This window comes from Crotalus tigris, unplaced genomic scaffold (genome assembly GCF_016545835.1).
Source record: "Crotalus tigris isolate CLP2741 ecotype Arizona unplaced genomic scaffold, ASM1654583v1 scf7180000017632.1879674, whole genome shotgun sequence".
Taxonomy (NCBI): Eukaryota; Metazoa; Chordata; class Lepidosauria; order Squamata; family Viperidae; genus Crotalus; species Crotalus tigris.
The window spans coordinates 609,767-632,028 of NW_024096526.1; the positions used below are offsets into that span (position 1 = coordinate 609,767).

The following is a 22,262-nucleotide window of genomic DNA, read 5'->3' on the forward strand; positions in this document are numbered from 1 at the left end:
CCATCAAAGTGAAGCAGGGCTGAAGTGGTGCGAGGGCAGATCTGACAGTAGGACTCTTCCCTTGCCCCCAATTTTGATGTTAAGTGTGTCTCCACTAAGGAACATTAATGGCTAAGATTGTGGGGTGTTTGCTCCCCTCCAATCATTTTTCTTGGAAAGAAAAATCAAAAGGCATTGATACTTCAGCTCATTTTCTTTTAAAAAATAATATCAAATGACTTTATTAACTTAGTGATGTTTCACTCATCCAATTAAATAATCCTCCATATTTTATAAATTCCTTCATTTCTTATCATTGGATGATATTCTGCTAGGGTAATCTGCTGCCCATCTGTATAAGTGGAATTAGTTTCTTCCATGGATAAAATGTTTCCCCTTCTCCAAAAACTAAAACCAGAGTCCCAAAGAAATTGAATCCTGGAAAAATTGAAATAGACAAAAATATACAAAACACATAATAATGCTATGGAATTCATTACCATTTGATGTTGTGATGGCTACCACCTTGGTTGGCTTCAAAAAAGAGCTGGACCAATTCATGAAGATCATGGGGATCAAGGGCTATTAACTTTGGTGTCAGTGTCAACTACCTCTGAAGCCCATATGCCAGGAGACTGGTAGGCTTCCTTGTGCACTTGGTTGGCTACTGCAACCTTTTGAGATCAACCATAATAGCCTAAAATGAAGGTCTGACCCACAGAAAATGATAAGGCTGAAATTCCATAGCATAGCCACAAGATACTCAATTCTATTAGAACTAATTGAACACAACTGTGATAGTAGAGAAAGAAGTTACCATATTTTCCGGCATATAAAATGACTGGGCATATAAGACGACCCCCGACTTTTGAGAAGATTTTCATGGTTTAGAAATTCGTCTTTTACGCTGGAAAATACGGTACATTTATGGAGCAGTGAAACTGGTTTAACTATAATCCAAATGTCTCTCCTCGTAAGTTCCAAATACCAAATCTCTCTATCTTTGGAAGGGTCATTTTGAAGAAGGAATTGTTCATTTACCATTGAATACATTCGCAGGCTAGTATCTATAACAACTTTTTTGCTAGCAATATTTTGAGTGTTTATGTTTTCCAGTTATAGACAGCAAGGAAGGGTGGACAAATAAATTTATATATGACACTTCGGTTAAAGTAGCCCAACCAATGTGGGTGTCTAATTAATTGATACAATGTATAATTATAATGCAAGCTCAAAACCCAGGTTGACACAAGGGGCAAGTGAGCTCTTGTCATCCATTAATATGGCAAGGTAATGAATGAGTACTGAAGAATGGTATCTTAGGAACAACCTATCTTATTATGTCTATACACATGTGAGCTCTTTAAAGATGTTAGAATTAATTAGAAATCATCCTTCCTGTTTTTCATAGAGGTTAATGAGGTGCTTCTGAACGTGACTTTGGGAAGCTGACCACAGTTAAAAACACAATATTGGAACAATATTACGATAATATATATTGGTAGTCAAGACTGAAAAACTCCCACAATCGTCAGCACAACCACTCCATAAGTAATAAATGTGTGACGGAATCTGCTCTGCTTTTGGTTTTGAAGGGTAAAAGGGTGTGGAAGTGGGCCAAGTCTAAGGTTCAATATAACTTATCTGAACTTGCCTCAGAATGAGGCAAGAACCTTGTCATTACTATTAGCAAACTTCAGTTAACAGCTTAATATTATGTATGATCCAGGCTATAATAGTTTGATCGACAAATCATGTTGAGTGTGAATTTTGAACCCAACCAACCTATTATCATCCATTATATTGTTAGGATTTAGGTTAGCAGTTCAGAGTTGCTATTACAAGATGATTTGCCACATAAATTGAATGAATGAATGAATAAAGGCTAGATGGCTTGAAATCCTGTTACACTACAGATTTGCTTCTGAAGAGTCCACATAGCAATTCCTAGCTTAAATTTATTCTCTACTTACTCTGTCTAGACCAGTGTTTCTCAACCTTGACAATTTTAAGGCATGTGGACTTCAACTCCCAGAATTCCACAGCCAGCATTGCTGGCTGTGGAGTTCTGGGAGTTGAAGTCCACATGCCTTAAAATTGTCAAGGTTGAGAAACACTGGTCTAGACCACCTTTTGAGTTATCTAAATTAATGGCTGTCACATTCTATGATAATGAATTCATACTAATCAAAAATATGGTATGGAATTCATGGTCATAAACAAATAACAAAAAATACATTAATGATAGTGTTTATTGATATTCCACCTTTATTAGTTTGCGGTAAATAACACAAGGTGGTGAACATATCTAATATTCCTTCCTCTTCCTATTTTCCCCATAACAACTATAATATGCACTGGGCTGAGAAAGTGACTGGCCCAAAATCACCCAGCTGGCTTTCACACCTAAGGTGGGATTAGGGCTCATGATCTCCTGCTTTGTAGGCTAGCACTTTAACCACTACAGCCAACTTAATTTCAAAGGAAATTAGTAATTAAGTTCAAGGGAATTAATAATTAGTGCCCAGGCATCAAAACCTATCATGCTAAATTAGTAATGATATTTAGGGGTCATGGAGTAGGTATTGACTTCTAGTGACATCGTGAACAAATGTTTGCTCTCTTGATTTCTTTCCAGTAATACCTCAGAGCCCTTACAAGGACAGTCCTCCAGGTTTTTTGATTCTGTCCATTCACCTTATTTGTTGTCCTCCCTTTCTTCTTTTCTCTAACTTGCAACACACAGTTTTTCCTTGTCCATCATCCATTTGTATAACGCCCTCTCTGTAAGGTAAGTAACTGTGAAAGCATCACAATAATGCTACAAATTACTCTTTGTGTCATGTCTCTATATGAAGCTTTGCATAAGGTCTCCCCTTTGCTTTATTACTGGAAATCTTCCACCTTTTGTTCTGAAGTAATTCATAAAATCATTTTTAAAAACCCTCACTTCTGAAACAGTGAAGTCAAAAAATTGATTGACCTTTTTTTTAAAGGCAGGTTGCCATAGCTGATTGCACAATGTACATTGCCTAAAGATAAGGTCAGCTTAATTTACGGCTGTGATAGCCATTGTGAAATTCTTTGTCATCTTTGTAATTATAGAGAGCTCTTGGTACGATTCTAGAAGTTTCTGCCCTCCCCTCCTTCATTTCTCCACCCTTTCTCCACAACTGACATGTGGCACAAGTGAACTCAACAGGCTTAAGTCTTATAATAAATAGGAAACTCAAGGGTGAAGTTGCGATTCAACTGGATTTTTACTAAGTGATCCTTGTTTGTGGAGTGAGGACTAGTACCTGAAAAATATATTCATCCAGTGTTGCTTTCACTGTAAATTTTGCCATCTTGCATCACTCAAGACTGCAAAAGAAAAAGCAATTAATCGGGATTGACTGAAATAATTTTTACGGTTGCAACCTCTGAGCAGGTTAGTAGTATAACAGCTATCTCCATTTGAATCCTATAGCTTTGCTTCTCTTATCTAAGCAGAATAATTTGAATATAACTTCTGGATTTCTGGGGGTCTTTTTTTCTTGGGGCCATGAGGATGTATTTGTATTATCATGCTATACTATGTTGGCAACATAGTCAGTTCCAACATAACATATAGAGTATCCAACTAAATGGGGGATATAAATGGAAGAGTTCCACATCCTCCAGATAACTCTATGACAAAAAGCCATATGGACTTATATTGTCCAAACCTCCATCTATTGTTACAAAACTAGTTCATTTTTTATAAAGATCTGAAACCACTGAATTTGCAACACTCCAATTTCTACTCTGCATTTCTTATATGTTATCCACATTTGTTTCTGTAATGCTTTTATTATTTTGGTAATGCTAAACTGCTGATTTTAGCCTCTGTAAAAACTTCATTCAATGGTTTAAAACTTGAGAGTTTTAGAGGCTGCTAAAGCTCAAGGTAGAATATGGAGCATAACAAATGCTTTAATGGATTATTGCAAGTTCTAATAAAAGTCAAGCACCGCAGCGATTATTCCTACACAGTGGAAAAAATGGTACTAATATTAAATATTTGTTGTTGTTGTTGTTGTTAATTGCGAAGTCGTGTCCGACCCATCGCGACCCCATGGACAACGTTCCTCCAGGTCTTCCTGTCCTCTACCATCTTCTGGAGTCCATTTAAGTTCACACCTACTGCTTCAGTGACTCCATCCAGCCATCTCATTCTCTGTCGTCCCCTTCTTCTATTGCCCTCAATCTTTCCCAGCATTAGGCCCTTCTCCAGTGAGTCCTTCCTTCTCATTAGGTGGCCAAAGTATTTGAGTTTCAACTTCAGGATCTGGCCTTCTAAAGAGCAGTCGGGGTTGATCTCTTCTAGGACTGACCGGTTTGAACGCCTTGCAGTCCAAGGGACTCGCAGGAGTCTTCTCCAGCACCATAGTTCAAAGGCCTCAATTCTTTTGCGCTCAGCCTTTCTTATGGTCCAACTTTCACAGCCATACATTGCAACTGGGAAAACCATGGCCTGGACTATACGCACTTTTGTTGGCAGGGTGATGTCTCTGCTTTTTAGTATGCTGTCTAGATTTGCCATAGCTTTCCTCCCCAGGAGCAAGCGTCTTTTAATTTCTTGGCTGCAGTCCCCATCTGAGGTGATCTTTGAGCCCAGAAAAATAAAATCTGTCACTACCTCCATTTCTTCCCCATCTATTTGCCAGGAATTGAGAGGGCCGGATGCCATGATTTTGGTTTTCTTAATGTTGAGTTTCAAGCCAACTTTTGCACTCTCCTTCTTCACCCGCATCAAGAGGCTCTTTAGTTCCTCTTCACTTTCTGCCATTAGAGTGGTATCATCTGCATATCTTAGGTTGTTGATATTTCTCCCGGCAATCTTAATTCCAACTTTTGATTCATCTAGCCCTGCCTTTCTCATGATGTGCTCTGCATATAAGTTAAATAGGCAGGGCGACAGTATACAGCCTTGCCGGACTCCTTTTCCAATTTTGAACCAATCAGTGGTTCCGTGTTCGGTTCTCACTGTTGCTTCTTGACCCGCATATAGGTTTCTCAAGAGACAAATGAGATGGTCTGGTACTCCCATCTCTTTAAGAACTTGCCACAATTTGTTGTGATCCACACAATCAAAGGCTTTTGCATAGTCAATGAAGCAGAAGTAGATGTTTTTCTGGAACTCCCTAGCTTTCTCCATGATCCAGCGTATGTTGGCAATTTGATCTCTAGTTCCTCTGCCTCTTCGAAATCCTGCCTGTACTTCTGGTAGTTCTCGATCCACATACTGCTGGAGTCTAGCTTGTAGGATTTTAAGCATAACTTTACTAACATGTGAAATGAGTGCAATGGTGCGATAGTTTGAACATTCTTTGGCATTGCCTTTCTTTGGAATTGGAATGTAAACTGACCTTTTCCAATCTTGTGGCCACTGTTGAGTTTTCCAAATTTGCTGGCAAATTGAGTGTCGCACTTTTACTGCATCATCTTTTAAGATTTTGAATAGCTCAGCTGGAATACTGTCACCTCCACTAGCTTTGTTGTTGCTCAGATTTTCTAAGGCCCATTTCACTTCACATTCTAGGATGTCTGGTTCGAGGTCAGTGACCATCTCATTGTGGTTATCTGAGATGTTAAGCTCATTCTTGTATAGTTCTTCTGTGTAGTTTTGCCATCTCTTCTAATCTCTTCTGCCTCTGTTAGGTCTCTGCCATTTTGGTCCTTTATCATGCCCATCTTTGCATGAAACGTTCCCTTCATATCTCCAATTTTCTTGAAGAGATCTCTGTTCCTCCCTATTCTGTTGTTTTCTTCTATTTCTTTGCACTGTTCATTTAAGAAGGCATTCTTATCTCTTCTAGCTACTCTCTGGAATTCTGCATTCAATTGGGTGTATCTTTCTCTTTCTCCCTTGCCTTTCGCTTCCCTTCTTCCCTCAGCTACTTGCAAAGCTTCCTCAGACAGCCATTTTGCTTTCTTGCATTTCTAATATTAAATATAAAGAAGACCAAACTAATAAAAGCAGGTACAACAACCAGTTTTAGAATTGACAATGAAGATATCAAAGTGGTACATAGCACTTGCCTTTTAGGATAAATGATCAAAATTAAAGAACAAGCTGTTAAAAAATATACCATAAGTAACTCTAGGTAGAACAGCCATAAAGGCCCTGGAAAATTCAGATATTGGGATGTGTGCTTACCTACAAAGATCAAAATCACGTAGGCCATGATTTTCCCTGTAACATTCTATGGATGTGAAAGTTGGACTTGGAAGAAATGGGATAGAAAGTATTGACACTTTGAACTTTGGTATTAAAGATGATTCCTGAGAATACTGTGGACAGCCAAGAAAACAAACAAATGGATCATCAAACAAATCAATCCAGAATTCTCACTTGAGATATAGAGACTGTGCTGCCTTTTGCTATGCCATATAAAATAAACTTGAGACATAAATGATGCGGCTCAAATTATCTTACTTTGGACGCATTATGCAAAGGCCTGTTATTGTGAAAGAAATATTTCATTTGTGAGCTAGTCTATGCCCCACCTAGTTGCTTCAGGCCTGGTGGTCCATGAAGAAGACCTCTTAAATATGGGTAGATGTGTTAGAATACTTTTTGCCCATCACCAACCCCTCCCTTCTGGAGAAGTAGAACAAAACTGGAACGAGGCAGAGGCTGTAATACTAGAGATAAATGTAAAGATGAATAAAGCCAACCCCCTTCAAAAAAAAAAGTGAAAAAAGAAAAGAATCGATTGAATGATTGCAGTTCAATGAGGAATGACCTGTAGAGAAAGGTGAATAGTGGTGTTATAGTGTTCAGAACCAGAAAGGGAAGAGTTCAAGGACTGCAGTTTTCAGGAAACTTTACTGAACGTTTTAATACAATATAATAGAGAGCCAGCTTGGTGTAATCGTTAAGGCATTAGGCTAGAAACCTGTGAGTTCTAGTCTTATATTAGGCACAGACAGATGGGTGACCTTAGGCCAATCACTCTCAGTTCTAAGAAGTAGATAGCAAACCATTTCTGAAACCTTTCCAAGAAAACTGCAGGGACCTGTCCAGGCAGTCACCAGGAATCAACAAAGATGCAAAGGTACAAATAATAGAGTGATTTTTTTTCACTGTTGGGAACATTTTTGTTGATGACTTGAGTAAAGCTTGCCTCCGAGTAATATATGGTGTTTTGTTGTACTGGAGTTCATATATCTTTGAATAGCATTTAATGAAAAGCAGAGAATGTTTTCTCAAAGGCTGGCCAATATTAGATTCAAAATCTTGGATTAGATACCATTTTCAATTAAATTTCATGGATCTCATAAACCTGTATAAGCTCCTGACTAAGGAGTTTTATTTTGCTCCCAGGATTTAGAACCAATAATCCTGATGATAACAGACATGAAACTTTTGTTCTCTCCTTTTTATTTCCTGTTTACAAGGTTGAGGAATTCAGTGATATTTTTAATAGTAGCAAGAGGAAAAACACTAAACATGTATGCATCATAGTATTATGCCCCAGAGCACAGTAATCATTAATTATGAAGTAAGGAAATCATATATAGTAATAGTAGTAAAGTTGGAAGGGACCTTGGAGGTCATCTAGTCCAACCCCCTGCTCGGGCAGGAAACCCTACACCATTTCGGACAAATGGCTGTCCAGTCTCTTCTTAAAAACTTCCAGTGTTGGATCATTTACTGCTTCTGGAGGCAGGCTGTTCCACTGATTAATTGTTCTCACTGTCAGGAAGTTTCTCCTTAGTTCTAGGTTGCTTCTCTCCTTGATTAGTTTCCACCCGTTGCTTCTTGTCCTGCCTTCAGGTGCTTTGGAAAAAAGCTTAATTCCCTCTTCTTTATGCAGCCCCTGAGATATTGGAATACTGCTATCATGTCCCCCCTTGTCCTTCTCTTCGTTAAACTAGACATACCCAATTCTCGCAACCGTTCCTTATATGTTTTAGCCTCCAGTCCCCTAATCATCTTTGTTGCTCTTCTCTGTACTCTTTCTAGAGTCTCAACATCTTTTTTACATCGTGGTGACCAAAACTGGATGCAGTATTCCAAGTGTGGCCTTACCAAGGCATTGAAGAGTGGTATTCATACTTCACGTGATCTTGATTCTATCCCTCTGTTAATGCAGCCTAGCACTGTGTTGTCCTTTTTGGCAGCTGCAGCACACTGCTGGCTCATATTTAAGTGATTGTCTACTAGGACTCCGAGGTCCCTCTCACAGTTACTACTATTGAGCATGGTGCCACCTATGCTGTACTTGTGCATTTGGTTTTTCTTGCCTAAATGTAGAACCTTGCTTTTTTCACCATTGAATTTCATTTTGTTTGTTAGTGCCCAGTGTTCAAGTCTGTCCAGATCCTTCTGTATCTTAAGCCTGTCTTCTGGAGTGTTGGCTATTCCTGCCAGCTTGGTGTCGTCTGCAAATTTGATGAGTTCCCCATCTATCCCTTCATCCAAATCGTTGATGAAGATGTTGAAGAGTACTGGGCCCAGAACAGAGCCCTGGGGCACCCCACTACACACTTCCCTCCGTATAGATGCAGTTCCACTGAGGACCACTCGCTGAGTACGGCCGGTCAGCCAGCTACGGATCCATCTGGTGGTGATTCTGTCTACCCCACATTTTTCTATCTTATCAAGTAGTAGGTTGTGATCTACTTTATCAAATGCCTTACTGAAGTCCAAGTAAATTATGTCCCCAGCATTCCTCTGATCCACTAATTTTGTCACTTGGTCAAAGAATGCAATAAGATTTGTCTGGCATGATCTATTTTTGACAAACCCATGTTGGCTTTTAGTAATGACTTTGTTTTCCTCTAGGTGTTCGTTGATTCGTGGTTTGATTATCTTTTCCAGGATCTTCCCAGGTATTGAGGTCAGGCTGATAGGTCTGTAATTTCCTGGATCCATTTTTTTTCCTTTTTTGAGGATGGGAACTACATCAGCTCTTTCCAGTCCTCTGGTAGTTCCCCTGTGTTCCAGGATCTTTGAAAAATATAGTTCAGTGGCTCCGATATCACATCTGCCAGTTCCTTGAGAACTCTGGGGTGTAATCCGTCTGGTATATATGTATAAAATGTGCTCTGCAAATACTCTCCAAGTGAGTTTTCACACCTCTTAAACAAATAAAAAAGGAATCCTTATGTAACTGGGTAGGTCCAGCATTTCTTAAAGGATCCTTACCTCTCTTATGATCGGTTTTTTCTGCATAACCATAAACCAACATGGGTTTGTCAAAAATAGATCATGCCAGACAAATTTTATTGCATTCTTTGTCTAAACTATTTGTCTGAAATAGTATAGGGTTTCCTGCCTGTGCAGGGGGTTGGACTAGAAGACTTCAAAGGTCCTTCCAACTCTATTATTGTTATTGTTATTAACCTTCTAGCAGATGGGATGAATTTTTATTTCAAGCTTTTATTATTAAATCATCAAACTCTTAAAGCCCAAGTAGTCTTCTTTGGAATAATAAATCAGTCTCATCAAGGATCAACTAAGCCTTGGGCTAGATAAGCAATAAGACATAAACCAGGAGTTATAAATCACTATGACTAGATTAATTCATCATTAAAACAAAAGTAAATACATCACATTGCATTTTAGTATAATCGGTGGCATTAAAGCTACTGAATTTGCTTGCAAAATTCCAGCAAGGAAACTCATAATGCCCTAACTTTTTGTTGTCATCTAGTAGTTCCTCAGATTTTGGCAACTTGTACAGAAAGTCCTTGACTTACAGCAGTTCATTTAGTGACCGTTCAAAGTTTCAATGGCACTGAAAAAAAGTGACTTTGACCATTTTTCACACTTAGAACCACTGCAGCATCCTCATGGTCATGTGATCAAAATTCTGATGCTTGGCAACAGACTCAGATTTATGACAGTTGCATAAATTGGGGCCATGTAGTCATCGTTTGTGACCTTCTGACAAGCAAAGTCAATGGGGAAGCCAGGTTCACTTAACAGCCATTTCACTAACTTAATTGATTCACTTAACAACTGTGGCGAGAAATGTAAAATGGGACAAAATTCACTTAAGTGTCTTAAGTAACAAAAATTTTGGACTCAAGGCAACCTTAACTCTTTTATGACTCGTGGACGTCAACTCCCAGAATTGTGGTCGTAAGTCGAGGACTACCTGTAGGTGGTGGTTTTAGGGAAGCACTTTCGCTGGAATGGCTATTAATCCCAGGTGGTCCAAATCTTTTCATTTGGACTTTTTTAAATGTAATTTTTATTTAAAAAATTCTAGTAAAGTAAAATCATAAAAATAAAGAAAAATAGTAAATAGTGAAAAAAAGAAAATAGCAAAAAAGGGAAAAAAGATAAAGAATAAGGAAACTGTTTTCAATCCTTTTAAGAGCAGTTATAAATGTGCTTATATTTTACCCTCTCTAATGTCCTTTCCATAAATATCCTTTCTAATCTTCCAATCCATACATCATAAGTTCATTTTTGTACCCTTTCCAGCAAAAAATCCATGTGATTTCCAGTAACTGCTAAATGTAGTTGTTGATCTTTTTCTAATCACACAAATTAATTTTGCTATCTCTGCTAGTTCTGTCATTTTCATCAACCATTCCTCTATTGTTGGTATTTCAGAGTTTTCCCATTCTTAGACCTATAATAATCTCCCAGCAGTAATCATATAAAAATCATCATCCAAAGTTATCCATTAATCCCAGCAAAAAAAGTTCCCGTTTCAACTGAAGTTGATCTTTAAAGTCATTCTGCCCTCCCTACAGTTGTCATATTGCAGTTTTGCAACAATCAGCAAACTGTGGGGAAATCCACAGCTTTCTCATCCCAGCCTGAAGACATCTTAATTTACCATTTCCCAACCCTGCATGCCTCCATCTGTATTTTGGTGTCCTCCCACAGCTGAGCAACTCTGGGGCCGCTTAAGGAAGTCGACTCTAGAAAAGTGCTTTACCTTAGATGTACTTGGCAAGCATTGCACTAAGGTTACAGTCCCCAGAATCTTGTGGCACCTTAAAGACTAATAAATGTAAAGATTTTGGGACCATTTTTATTTATGAATTAAGCAAATCTCAGGATTCTGTTACTAAAACATATGTTAACTAAGTTCATTAATGCAAGAACAATTGCTTTATTATTTCTTTTATCACTTCCTCCCCCAGCCCGTCTTTCAGTAACAGCTGTATTAAATACTCCTTTCTTAAAACTAAATCCATCTCATGGATTTAATTACATAGACTGTAATTTAGAATGCCTATATTAATATTAATATATTTAATATTAGGTTTCATAAAGGATATCCAGTCAGATTTGATTCCACATGATTACATACTGAACAATAAACTAACCAGAGTTCATACACCCAGTATTACAAACTAGAAAAAAAACCAGGCTTAACTTCAAAAGAGCTTATTGTGAGAATGCAGCTAAGCCCTTTCCTGATTAATTAAGCATCTTATTAATTATGAAGATGAACAAACATATGAAGAATGGTTGCTAGATTTGGGTTTGGCTAGTCTAGAGAAAAGAAGGACTGGGGGGACGTGATAGCAGTATTCCAGTATTTGAGAGGTTGCCATAAAGAGGAGGGGGTCAATTTATTTTCCAAAGCACCAGAGGGCAGGGCAAGAAACAATGGATGGAAACCAATCAAGGAGAGAAGCAACCTGGAATTAAGGAGAAACTTCCTAACAGTGAGACCAATTAACCAGCGGAACAACTTGCCTTCAGAAGTTGTGGGTGCTTCATCACTGAGGTTTTTTAAGAAGAGACTGAAGAGTCACTTGTCTTCTCCTGTTTGAGCAAGGGGTTGGTCTATATTAGAATCTAGATCAGTGTTTCTTAAACTTGACAATTTTAAGGTATGTGGACTTCAACTCCCAGAATTCCAGCATTCCACAGCATTGCTGGCTGTGGAATTCTGGGAGTTGAAGTCCATATGCCTTAAAATTGTCAAGGTGGAAAAACACTGATCTAGATAGAAGACCTCGACGATCCCTTCCAGTTCTATTCTGATTCTGAGAACACAATCTGTTCTTGCCCACCGAACAGAGGCTTTATTTCAGAAAGACATGTAACAACTCAACTGAATATAAATCCTAGTCTAGTCCAGGGTTTAAAGTTGTTAAAGTTGAGTAATATTTCTATAACCCAACCCTTAATCTCAATCATGCGCTGGACCTTTAATATACGCGTAGTCCATTCAGCCTGGAGCCGAGAAGGCCGTACCATTCCTAACATGCGTAGGCAGGATGCTGAAAAATTCCCTTTCCCGGGAACAGAGGCAAGTGGAAGTGCTGAGATGGATTTGGCGCAGGATATATAAAAAGTCAACTTTTGGAGAGGGAGGAGTTTGCCCGGGCACTTTCTTGGTCCTTCCTCCCCCCCCCCCCGTCGCTCAGTGGTAGAGTCCATTCTCCACCCCTTCTTTCTGTCTGGGCTTTCGAGAGGAGAGGTGCTGTTGCTCCTATTGTCGCCGCTACAATTGGCCATCGTTTTCTTTCCACTTGGGAGCGTTGGTGGGTGAGTTTTGGGGCGATGGAGCTCAGGCTGGGGATCCCGAAATGTTGAGGGGAAGAACTGGGGCTGGGGTCTTCTCCTGGGTTCCTCTGGCTTGCTTTAAATGGAGGGCAATATAGAGGCTAGATTTCTGGTGCTTGCTTTAGAGAAGGAAGAGACCCGTCTGGGAGTAAGAAGTAGGGAAAAGTTGGGAGTCTTGGATCTTTACGATAACGAAAGGTTGCAAAAAAGCAAAGTAAACATCGTGTGGCATCCCGGGTTCTGGGCCTAGGGAATACTGAGGTTTCCTATTCGAAAAAGGTTCAATTCAAGCAGTTCAGCCAGGGCTTGGTTGTCAGCCTAGGCTGGATGGATTCTTTAAAAAGTAAAATTCTGCCATTTTAATTTCCTTTTTTAAAAAAGGAAGAGAAGATGTTAGGTGGCTATAAAAACAGAGCATCCTACTTCATTGGGAAAGAGCGGATGGGGTCAGTATTAGTTCCTTGGCATGATAGGTAAAGAAAATGAAATCAAAGTCTTTAATCCATAATATTGGCATAAACATCTCATTTGACACTTTAATTTTTCTTCAAAAAGTTTTGTGTTTCAGAATGAACTCAAAATGCAATCATGCTGAGGAGACCTTTATATTTTTCTGGTGGAATTAGGGCTGTCTTTCAAGGGGAATATACTCAGCTGAGAAACTCTGAATTGTGTGATTGTGTCAGGAATTTTGGGGCCTTGTAAATCAGCGTCTGTTGAACTCTGGAGCTTTTAAATGCAGCAGAATCATGCTTGTTTTGAGAAGACGCTCTTCTGTTAACTTGCAAATGGAGATGTGTTTTGTTTAGCAAGTGAAGGAATTAGACCTAGGATACTGGAGGTCGCCTTGCATATACACTGTTATGTCATAGGTTCTTGACTTCTGATGCCTTTTGAGGAAGCTTGAAATATGTGAGCCAAGGATGCCTTACAGTGGCAATTTTAACAGATTAACCTCTTAGAAATTAATATGTAGTGAGTGCTGTATTTTAATTGTCAGATACCTGAAAGGGATAAAATTTTCAGAAATTAAAGATGAAGCCTGTGGTATATTAGGGATATGCACTAAGCTAAATTCCATGGCATATTTGGAAAAATGAAGTGGAAGGAGGGAGGTGGTTGTGCACACATAGCTCCTGTTGGCATGTTCTTAAATGTATCTTAAAAGAGGTTTTTTTTAATCTAAAAGTGTTTTCCAAGATCCCTTTTTGTCTTCAAATCTTGATCTTTTCACATCTTTAAAATGTATAGCTGGTCTGAGTGTGGATGGACTGCTAGCTGACATTTGTAAACACATATATATCTTTTTTTCCATGTTCTGATCTTCTTTGTCCTTTTAAGAATAATATTTATGTTCAAAGAGACTTTGGTTTCCCTTGGGTGGGAATAGTCTTCATGTGTAATTTAGAATCTCTTTTCATTTGTTTTTCCTCCCCCCAATACACCTGGTCTCCAGTTTGGCAAATCTGGTTCTCTCACTCATGCAATGTTAAGAAATTTGATATATAATAAATATGATTGTCATATTTATTATATATCAAAAGATATATAATAGGAGATAGAGCTGATCACGAAACTGACTCCTCAGGAAGACTAGAAATAAACTTTGAGATAGGCTATAGTAACCGAATCATGCTTCTGCTCTTGTTTCTGTAACAGCTACTGAATATTTTCTTCGAGCCCTTCTCCATGGCTTTCTTCAACTATAGACTCATTTTTCTGGGTTCATGTCTCCCTATAAATAATGCTCCATGCAAAATAGTTTTAGTCTTATTCTCTTTCTCCAAAGTATGTCTTTGGGCTTCAATATATCCCAGTCTTTGATTGTGACAGGTGAAAAATTATATGACCTTTCATGATACTTGGCAGCAGTTTTCCTTGTTATGTAATACATGACTTTAAAATGTTTTTAAGTGCACTACAGAACAAAAGTCAACTTCAAGTATATACTTAGAGCAGTGATGATGAACCTTTTAGAGACTGCCCAAAAAACGGCCCCGGCCCTGCCCTGCTGCCCGCCACTGCTTCACCCCCATTCCTTCTTACTAGGCAACTTAAGTCGTAGATATTTTGTGGATAAATAAACCTTTTCCCCAACATGGAATGATCTCTGAGGAGATCACTTTTTATCAGCTTGTTTTTTATATGTTTCTGAGGCTTTTTTCAGTGTTTTTTTTGTTTTGTCACAAACCTCCCCCCATTTTGACATCCATTGGTCAAGAGTCTGGGAGGTAGAGGGTCCTTGAGGATACTCAGGTATTGGGTTGAATTCTTTTCCTGTGGCAATCTTAAAAGGAGTGAAACCAGTGCTGCTATGAACGGTATTGTTGTAAGCCACTTCAGCAAAAGGGAGGAGGTCAGTCCAATTTGTTTGTTGGTAGTCCACATAACACCTAAGGTACTGCTCCACCATTGAGTTTGCTGTCAACGCTGCAAATACTGTATATTCTTGCTTTGACAAAATATGCAAAACTGTCTGGTATTTTTAGAGTTAATGCAGAGCAGAGGAGGGAGGAGGGAAAAGCCCGGGAACCGGGAGTGAATCTTTGCCCTCAGGGCTAAATGGAAGATGTGATTTATGACTGCAAAATAAGGGAGGGGTTTAGAAAGAAAAGTTAGAGGCAAGCAAGAGAAATTCAGATTCCGGCATAAACATCCATGATGTGCCGTCGATTTGTTATACTGTTAATAAAGACTTTAGGATAAACATGCCTGGAAGTTCTTTGAAGTGTTTCTTTAGTCGGAACCTTGACACGCTTTTTCAGCAGCCCCATTCGTAGACAGATGAAAAGCCGACGACAATCCTTGTGATGAGCCAATTATTTTCAGGAAACCCCTCCAAAACTTGACTGTGAATTGCACCCCCCCCCCGTCAGAGATTATCCATTTTGGTGTGCAATGCAGCCTGTAAATGTGCTTAAGGAACATTTTGGCTAGTTTCTGGGCTAACGGGAGTCCCCTGCAGGCGAAGAAATGAGCCTGCTTCGAAAAAAGATCAATTACAGTCCATATTATTAATTGATAATGAAGTAACTGACCATCTCGGAGCACCAAGGATTCCACTTGATAGAGTCCCTCTTCTAGTGAACTATGATAGATGACAGTGGCAGAATTTTCCTGGCAAATTTGCCCATTTTTCTCTTTAGATATGGACAATTTTCATTTACATGTGCCAGTGAACTGAAAATATTAGCTAGGTAGCAGGACTTTCAGTTGGCTTAAGTTATTTTATTCATACTGATGTAATCAACATTGATCCCCGTGGAACAAACTTCCAGAAAAATGTCCCAGGAATTGCATTTTTAAGGATCAATTGAAGCTCAGTTTAAATTAGCATGTGAGTAATTGCATTGCATATGATGCAACAAACCAGCAAAATTTTCTATCACCACTGTTGCTGACTTCAAATATGCCAATCACCTTTAGAATAGCTTGTCTTTGTGTTTACCTCTAAAGCAACTCAAATGTAGGATGGTGACCTAAATGGAACCACCAGGGTAATGGATAGTTTTATCTTGCAAGTGAAAAAATGAAGAATGGGTGAACAGTTTATCTAATTTGGATAGCATACCAGATTATGTCTACACTAGACAATTCAAGACCAATAGAGAAGCTCTATCTGTAGCTCGGGGCTGAACTATGGAGTTCTTGGCACTCCCCAAGCTTGGTTGTTCTTAGCCAATTGAATTTGAGATGTGCACCGTGTCTTTGGCAACAGATACAGTATGCCGTAACATTAGGTTTTGATTTAGTGTGCCATATGAACCTAATGCACAATTAGATATCTTACAAAACTAGCCACCATTTTAAATAATCTGACAGTTTGGATTTCCCTGTTCAAGTTAATTCCAAAGTAATCTCCAAATCTCTTGTCTTTCTGCTATATTAAGTCATTATTTTTCTCAGGTTTATGGTTAGCTTCCCAAGGTATCATTTTTACAAAAGTGTTAGCTTTTGGAAAAGCTTTGTTTCATGTCTGGGCTGTAATAGATCCTTCCAAGATACGTTTTCATAAACTTGTTTTCTTCCTTCTATTCCATTCTGACCCTAAGAATGAGTTTCCAGCTGATCTAAATTGAAGCTGGTTTTTGAGGCCCCTGGTATATAATCAAATTATCAGATTACTTTTAAACAGCTGTGCTTGATTGTGGTTTTGGTGGAATAATAAAGAACCAGCTGTGTTCACTCTTTTTCCCCAGATCAGGGGTAGGCAACCTTGGCTCATAGGCTCTTTTATGACTCGTGGACTTCAACTCCCAGAATTCCTGAGCAGCCATACTGAGGGGAAAGGGAGAGGTTTCCATGCTTAGCCATGCTGGCTCAGGAATTTGGGAGTTGAAGTCCATGAGTCATAAAAGAGCCAAGGTTGCCTACCCTGCCCCAGATGATGTTCACTTGTGCCCTGCTTAGTCAGCAACATGAATATATGTGAATGCGATTTGCAATGACCCTATTGAGCCCTTCTCTTCGCTGTGCTTGAACTCTTAGGAGCATATGCATTGGAATTGCTTCCTAGAGTGGAATCTGGGAAGTCTGGGAAGACTTCAGTGTTTTATTATTTTGCTTATTAAATACTCTAGGTCTCTGGATGGTTAGGCTCATGGAGATAATTGGCCTCTTTAGGTCATAAACTTAAACTCAGGTTTTATTAACAAAACACTTAATTTATTAATATAATAGACCCTATTGTGACTTAACTGGATAGGTTCCATAGCTTGGATGTATTACAAACTATCCCACACAGTTTTGGCCTACTCTGTTTCCTTGTGCAGACCAGAAAGTGAGTGGTTAAGGCCATTCAGTATTTTGTTTCAAACTTTATACTAATGAGAGTTGGTTTGGGGATATTGTGTTGAACTCAGATAATTGTGGCTGGTTTGCTGTTTGATTGAGAATTCAGCCGTACTTAGCTACCCTGATACCTATGTTTTTGTAGGCTGTAGGTGTAGTTCTGTACGTAGCTGTTGGTAGTGTAGTTCTGTACATAGAGAAGGCACCAAGTTGGAAAAAGCCAGCATTAATTCAGAATAAAGGATTAGGGAGCTGCTATTTTATATTCCCATTTCTATAGGAAAATGAGTTTAAGCAAGATGAGAACTGTCCTTTATAAAGAATGAAACCCATGGCTGCACCTTGTTCTTCATGGCTCCTAAGAGTTCTGGAGTAATGTTTACAGGTAGTCCTTAATTTATGACTTAAATCAGTTAGTTAGTATTACAGCAGACCCCCCTGAGGCAATTACATTCAATTAGGACTAATTGGTCAATGAGCAAGAAATTGAGTTAGCAAGGTTTATAGGAAAACTCCCTATCCCCCTGACACTCACTCTGATGACGCTGGCAGTGGACCAATGAAAGCTTAGGTTGTTTTCAGTATTGTAAATAGTTGTTTTTATTGTTTTAGTTTTTTAAAATAAACAACTGGTTTTATATCCTTCCCAGAGTTCGAGGATTTTTTTATCATATATATATCATATATATATTTACAACCCTGTTCCAAAGTTACAATGGCTACCCCCCCGCACCCCCCAGTCTTGTGTCTACATTTCAAGTGCTGGGCTACCAGCCCACGTTTACAGCTGTTTGTAGTGTCCCATAATCATGTATGCATGATTTATGATAGTTTTGCCAAAAACATCCTAGCAAACAGTGGACTTGCTTAATAACTGCAAATTCACTTAATGACTATAATGATTTGCTTAATGACTGTTGCAATAAAGGTAGTAAAATCAGGTCAGTTACAACAGGGGTCCCCAATTCCAGGTCTGTGGCATGCCAGCAACAAGGCCACTTCAAACAAGTGAAGCCCCATCTGCAGGATGCAGGCAGCACACAAAACCACGGTCCCTCTGGTCCACGTAAAAACCTTTCTCCATGGAACTGGTCCCTGCTGCTCAAAAGGTTGGGGACCACTGAGTTACACGATGATCCATTTTGTAACTGTCACAACTTGTAATGGGTGGACTCTGTTATGGTTGTAAGTTGAGGACTACCTGTATTGCTTGCATCAGGTCTTAATAAGTAAATGTCAAGTTTATTTCTGAGTGACCGTAAAGCTTGGTTTGTAAAATATGCTTAAATTGGTTGAATAAAGGTCTGGTGTCTGAGTTTCGTGCAATGTTGCCAAGCTTGGTTAGTGGGAATTTTGGTTTTATATTTGTTTTTGTGGCTATGTATCTATGTATTTATTTATTTGCTGTCCACTGAGCCACCATGCCTCCAGTAAAAGGAATGAAACAAAAAACAGTGAAAGTATAAGTGATTTGTATTAAAAGATGGTGGAGAAGGGAGCAGGATATGGGGATGGGGGTCTGCTATTAGTCTTAATTGCCACTTTCAGTATGGTTTATTAAGTAATCTCAGGTTGGCTGGCTAGTTTTTGTTTCTGTGTATTTTGCAAACACCCCCAAAAGTGTTCTCAGTAATTAAATTAGGTGTGTGGTGCAAATGAAGATCTTAGTGTAATCACAACATGTCCAGATAATCCTACAGCTAGCATGCTGGATCTTATCTAACTATTGTATGATTTTTATTTCACTAGACTATAGGCAAATAGACTCTTCAGTTAAATTAAAATAAACCCCCCAACACTTCCTGGTGAAGAGTTTCCCACACTTGCACTAAGAAATAATTGCAGAGATCAGTAGTACTCATTTTAAATTGGGTTACTTTAATTTGTTCTCTCCCTCTTTTTTTTTTTTTTTACTACTGCTTGCAAAGCTAGGGAAAGTCTACAAACATGATTATTCAGGAACACTTGGGCAAAGGTCTTATCTATGGCAGTGGGTTAAATGTCACTTGAACTAGACTCACTGTGAGCATCCCTTCCTGTCAAGTCAGCTTGCTGGAGACCGTTGCACCATGTTTTCCTCATTGCTCATCGTTTTTAAAACCAAAAATTACTTCCCCCACCTTTTGCTACCAAATAGGCAAAAGAGCCAGCTTTTAATCCTGTTGTGTAAGACACTTGGCACTGAAGGCCATTTGAAGTGGGATCTAAGATTAATCTTCAAACAAAAGATGATGTTGTAAGAGGGAGGGTTTCTTGCACACTGTATTAAAAACTGTGCTTCTCCAAACAACAGTATGAGAAGGATTTCCTTGTTGAAGCACCCAGTCTTGCAATGTGACTAGCACAGGATATTGTGACTTCTGGTGATGAGCTGGTTGGCAATATTGGTTCCTTCAGATGTATTGAATCATGGCACCTAGCTTGGAGAAAATAGCTAAACAAAGAAACCAGGTTCACACAATTTGCTAAATTGTAAATTGTAAATCGATTTTGGCTTCCTTATTTATATCCTGTTTACCATCACATATCACGAGTATCTGGCAGTGTATAATTTGAATAAATACAACATAACATCAATAAATTAACATGCTGTACAAAAATTAATAGCCAAGTAAATCAAACTTCAGCCCAACTGTTAAAATTTCGTTAAAAGGCATTCCACAACTACCAATTGCCCTTCTGAATAGCTCTATTTTCAAGGCTTTCCTAAAAATCACAAACCAAGACCCGTCTCTGAATCTGCAGAGAGGTTGATACAAATGATGGAAAATGTCAATGAGAAACATTGACTTCTTTACCAAAATCTCCACTTGGGAAAGGGACCATCAACTTACTGATAAATGATAGGTAGAAACCACTTGATACAGGTGGTCTTAAGGTACCCACTGCCATGCCATGTAGTGCTTTATAGGTCAAAATTATTTTATACTATCGTTAGCCATCTATTTATTTGTTTCTTATTTATTAATTTTATTTTCTACCCATCTCACTTCAAGGTGACTCTAGAGTCATGCCCTGAGATGGATGACCATGTAAGTCTTTTAAATAAATAAAATCAATGTTTTGAATTTTACCCAGAACATTATTTATGTATTCTGTAGATTGGTATGTTTACCTATCTTGATCAAATAACTCTGAATGGTTAATAAAGCAAAAACATAGATGTAAAAAGGACAGTAAACATTCCTGGTTAAAAACATTCCTGAATCAATCAATGCAAGACAAAATACACAAACTGAGCTCTATTGACATCCTGGCCTTAAAGCCTGAGGAAAGATCCAAGTATTTTAAGGCAGCGGTCCCCAACCATGCTGGCTGAAGAATTCTGGGAGTTGAAGTCCACAAGTCACAAAGTGGCCAAGGTTGGGGATCCTTGTTTTAAGGTACAGGTAGTCCTTGACTTATGACCAGTTGCCTAACAGCCATTCAAAATTACAACCGACCTGAAAAGGGGACTTACAGTCTGAATCCAAAGTTCTGATGGTCTCTCCCCTCCCCTCCGCCCAAAAAAAATGTTCACATTACTATGCAACATGGCTGCATTTACAGCTGTTTGAATTATCCTACAGTCACATGACCACATTTTACAATGATTTTGCCAAAGAATTGCACTTCTTGTTTTCAGCAAGATGTGCCATAGTGAACAATAAGTCCACTAGATCACTGCAGTGATTTGCTTAATTGCCACTGCAAAAAAGTCATAAAATTGTGTCAGTCAGATGACTGACCAATCTTATGACTATTAGGACTTATATCTATAATGGGCAGACTCCATTAAGGTCGTAACTCAAGGACTACCTGTACAAGACCAACACAGTTGAGGCCATGTGAACGTAACAGGTAGACTATTCCACAAAACAAGGTCTGCTACGGTACAAAGAAGTGAGCTTTTTAGATCTAGTAGCATGATATTGTTCCCCAGAAGGGAAGTGTAGCACACTCCGACTGCTAGTTCTGGTGAGGTAGGCTGAAGCCAGTGGAGACAGGTGATCCCACATGTATCCTGGCTCCCTTCTTAAGAGGTGTGCAGAAGAATGAATTCCCAATCTTGAGTGAATAGGCAGTTTTTCTTCCTAGAGTTTTGATGTTACAGCCCCACTCTTCTTAACTGAAGAGTTTGCTTTATAAAAAGGGAACTGAAAGCAAGCATGTGTGTGGGTGTTTTGAGGAAGAGTGAAGCCCAGAAGACAGCAGAGAAGTGGGAAATAGACTCTCCAACCCAAAAGCAAGCACTTTAGCAGTAGCCTTCAGACACCGAGAAGAACTCTTGGAGCTGCAATACCACTAAGAAGCAGACCTGACAGATGGAGGGAAAAATAGCCTGACCAGAGTCTGCAAATTTGAGCAGGTTTGCAAATCAAACTAAGTCCACTACATCAGGGGTCCCCAATCCCTGTTCCGTGGAATGGTACCGGGCCGCGGCATGCCAGCAATCGGGCCGCACAAACAAACAAAGCCCCATGCATGAGATGCAGTCAGCACACAAAACCACACACTCACCGGTCCATGGAAAAATCTTTCTCCATGGAACTGGTTCCTGGTGCCCAAAAGATTGGGGACCTCTGCACTACATGGAGCAGCCCCAATAGAGAACCCCACAAACCAACTCTATGAGTGTGAGAGTGGATGGGGGAAGCCTATTTGCAAGTTTATAAAGAGTTGCCTTGTGGTGAAATGAACATATTATTATTAATAACAAAGGGGTTTCCCATGCAAATGGACTGAGATTGGCTACAAGAATTGAAGACCTGGGAGAAAAGGAAAGATTTAAAGAACAAATAAATAAAACATAGTGCAAATGTAGGAATAGGAACATAGAAATAGAGAAACCCCCCCATAGATTAGATTAGAAATAGAATAGTGAGCTTAAAGGAGTTTACTTTTGTGCAATAAATGATTACAGCTTGTGTGTCTGTTCTGTACCATATTAAGTAAAATCCTAATGATAACCAGCATCTTAAACTGTACATGGAGACCT

At 39.0% G+C, this 22,262-nt stretch overlaps 1 protein-coding gene across 3 annotated transcripts in view; it reads left to right on the top strand.

The window, feature by feature from the left end:
- Window positions 1-3,256: 3,256 nt before the first annotated feature.
- LOC120304256 (NADPH--cytochrome P450 reductase) overlaps window positions 3,257-22,262 on the top strand; it is a 54,642-nt gene continuing 35,636 nt past the window's right edge. The window contains exon 1 of one of the 3 annotated variants that reach the window (XM_039334625.1): window positions 3,257-3,409. The gene's annotated coding sequence lies outside the window, so the exon portion shown is untranslated. Of the gene's footprint in view, window positions 3,410-12,319; window positions 12,476-22,262 lie in introns of those variants that run through there. The other 2 variants (XM_039334622.1, XM_039334623.1) reach the window with 2 other exon arrangements.